General features: G+C 51.2%; 1 pseudogene; it reads left to right on the forward strand.

The window, feature by feature from the left end:
* The first annotated feature begins 1,980 nt into the window (after positions 1 to 1,980).
* On the forward strand, positions 1,981 to 2,118 carry LOC148141022 (U1 spliceosomal RNA; annotated as a pseudogene).
* The last annotated feature ends 830 nt before the right edge of the window (positions 2,119 to 2,948 follow it).

Genomic DNA, 2,948 nt, shown 5'->3' on the forward strand with positions numbered 1-2,948 from the left:
GTCTGAGAACACTAAGTTTAGTAATCAGTCTCGAGGGAATATAGTGTTGAAGGCAGAACTGTAGTCAATGAGTAGGATTCTTACATAGCTGTTCTTGGTGTCAAGATGTTCCAGGGAGGAGTGAAGGGCAAGTGATATGGCATCTGACGTGGATCTGTTGGTCCGATAGGCAAAAGAGTTGGTCAAAGAGTAGTGGGGAGGCTGGTGTTGATTAATGCAATGACCAACCTTTCAAAGCATTTCCTGACCACCAAAGTTCGGGCCACTGGGCGGTAGTCATTGAGACATGCTGCACGAGCCTTCTTAGGCACAGGGATAATGTTGGCCCTCTTGAAGCAGGCAGGGACAAGTGGCCTGCTGCAGGGTGAGGTTGAAGATGTCCGAGAAGACCTCTGCCAGTTGGTCTGCGCATGCCCTGAGTCCTCATGGATTCACTCATGGTACCTGCCCGAAGCATACTGACACACCTCCAGCAGGTCCTGGCCAATCAAGTCCCACAGAGCGGAATAGAACTCGACCGGTAAGCCGTCGCTTCCGGGAGTTTTATTCTATCCGAAGGACACGAGGGCCTTGGTCAGCTCGTCCAGAGATAGCGGCTGGTCCAGCATCTCGCGTGTTCTGTCGTCTAAGACCTCCGTGATAGAGGACAGGAACGACTGGGAGGCCGCGCTGTTGGTCGGCTTAGCGTCATACAGACTGGCGTAGAAGGATTTACTGATCCTCATGACGTCAGCCTGAGATGACGTTAGCGAGCCATCTTCTTCCTTCAGGCTGCTGAGCACAGAGCTCTCTTTGTGCAGCTTCTGGAAGAAGAAACGTGAGCACGTCTCGTCCTGCTCCACCGAGCGGACCCTGGACCAGAAGATTATCTTGGAGGCCTCCGAAGCAAAGAGCGAGGCTTGCTGGCCCTTCACCTCCTTGAGGTCCTCCGTGACATCCACCCCCATCGTCTGCAGCAGGAACAGGTTCTGCATACTTTCCTGGAGCTGGGACAGTTTTCCCCGCCTCTCTCTCGCCTCCTGAACACCTTTGAGGATGAAGAACCTCTTGATGTTCCCTTTTACTGTTTCCCACCAGTCCGCTTGGGACTCAAAGAGGGGCTTCACGGTTCTCCAACCTGCGTAGTCCCTCTTGAGCTCCTCAATGTTTCCCGCGGTCAACAGCTTTGTGTTCAGCTTCCACGTTCCCTTACTGGCCCGCTGCTCGTCCTGTCGGTGACAGTCGGCCAGCAGGAGGCAGTGGTCGGAGAAGAACACCGGCTTGACGTCGGTGGATCTGACCGAGAGTGTTCGGGACACAAACAGGTAATCTATCCTTGAGCGGATAGACCCGTCTGCCCGTGACCAGGTGTATCTACGCTGCGCTCCGTCTGCAGGGGCGCTGAAGACGTCGTGCAGCTTGGCATCTTTTACCATGTCCATCAGGGCTCTGGACGTGGTGTCCAGTTTACTGTCCCCCCCCGCCGGATCGTCCATCTGCATCAATGATACAGTTGAAGTCTCCGGCCAGAATGACCGGCCTGGACGTAGCCAGCAACAGTGGAAGCTGCTGCAGGACGGCCCCGGGACGCACACCGAGACGAACATCAACTGTGCCTGGAGGATCATCAACTCGGTGAAGGACGCTCTCTGGGTGGTCCGAAATCTGCTGATCTTCCAGCTGAAGGAGTTGACCCCGACTGAGTGCTGCAGACTGGCACATTCCATGGTCCAGGACTACGTGTTGAGGGACGTGCTGAAGCTTGGGGCAGCTGCCGCCAAGGCGCAGTGGGGAAAGACCACGGTGTAAAGTCTGCCTGCCTAACGAAGAACAGGGGGCCCATGCAGTCATTTGGGCTCTGCTGACGCTTGAGCTAATTATATGGGCATATGATCAAAAAAATGATAAGTTTTGATCTCTGTATGTACATGTTTACATATGTATGGCATGACCAAGTGTACAGACCATCAAATTATTTTATGAATAAAGTATATTTTTGAAATAAAAAAAAGGTGGTTCTCCCAGGACGAGGCTATCCCATTGCACTTCGGGTGTGCTGACGCCTGCGATGTCCCCAAATGCGGGATACTCGACTGCAAAATTTGTGGTAGTGGGGGACTGCGTTCGCGCTCTCCCCTGATTTACAAGCAAAAAATCAGATTTTCCAATAGGTGCCGCTCACTTGTACTTTGTGCGGCTTCCTATGTACCGCGTCTATGTTCAATTCAGTTTCACTCAAATCGACACATAATAAATGTCGCACGTTTTATTTCATCCTGCAATAAACCGCTATGTTCAATGCTTTTCACAACAGGACCAAGCCCTTCAAACAAACAAATATCCCCCCGCATTTGCTACATTTCCCTCTATTTACTGCCTGCCTATTCCATCCAGTATTGCTCAAAATACCTCTTTCAACAATTTATTCCACAGATTATATTCAGCTCTGTCCACTGATTCTTCACCACCTGCTCCAGGTAAAAGGACACGGTGGATGCTGTCATCTAATCATACAACTTTACAGTATGGAGGCAGGCTGTTCGGCCCAAATTGCCCATGCTGCACACTCTTGTACACTCATACAGATCTACAGCATGGAAACAGACCCTTCGGTCCAACTCGCCCATGCCAACCTAATACCCCAACCCAATATAGTCCTACTTGCCAGCACCCGGCCCATATCCCTCAATCCTTCCTATTCATATACACATCCAAATGCCTTTTAAATCTTGCAATTGGACCAGCCTCCACCACTTCCCCTGGCAGCTCATTCCATACACCTACCATCCTTTAAGTCAAAACTTTACCCCTTAGGTCGCTTTTATATCATTGACCCTCTCACCCTAAACCTATGCCCTCTAGTTCTGGACCACCGGACCCCAGGGAAAAGACTTCGTCTATTCATCCTATCCATTCCCCTCATGATTTTATAAACCTCTATAAAGTCACCCCTCAGCCTCCGACGCTCC

The sequence above is a fragment of the Chiloscyllium plagiosum genome, unplaced genomic scaffold, assembly GCF_037043375.1.
Source record: "Chiloscyllium plagiosum isolate Xiang-an unplaced genomic scaffold, Cpla_swu_hap1 HiC_scaffold_35, whole genome shotgun sequence".
Lineage (NCBI taxonomy): Eukaryota > Metazoa > Chordata > Chondrichthyes > Orectolobiformes > Hemiscylliidae > Chiloscyllium > Chiloscyllium plagiosum.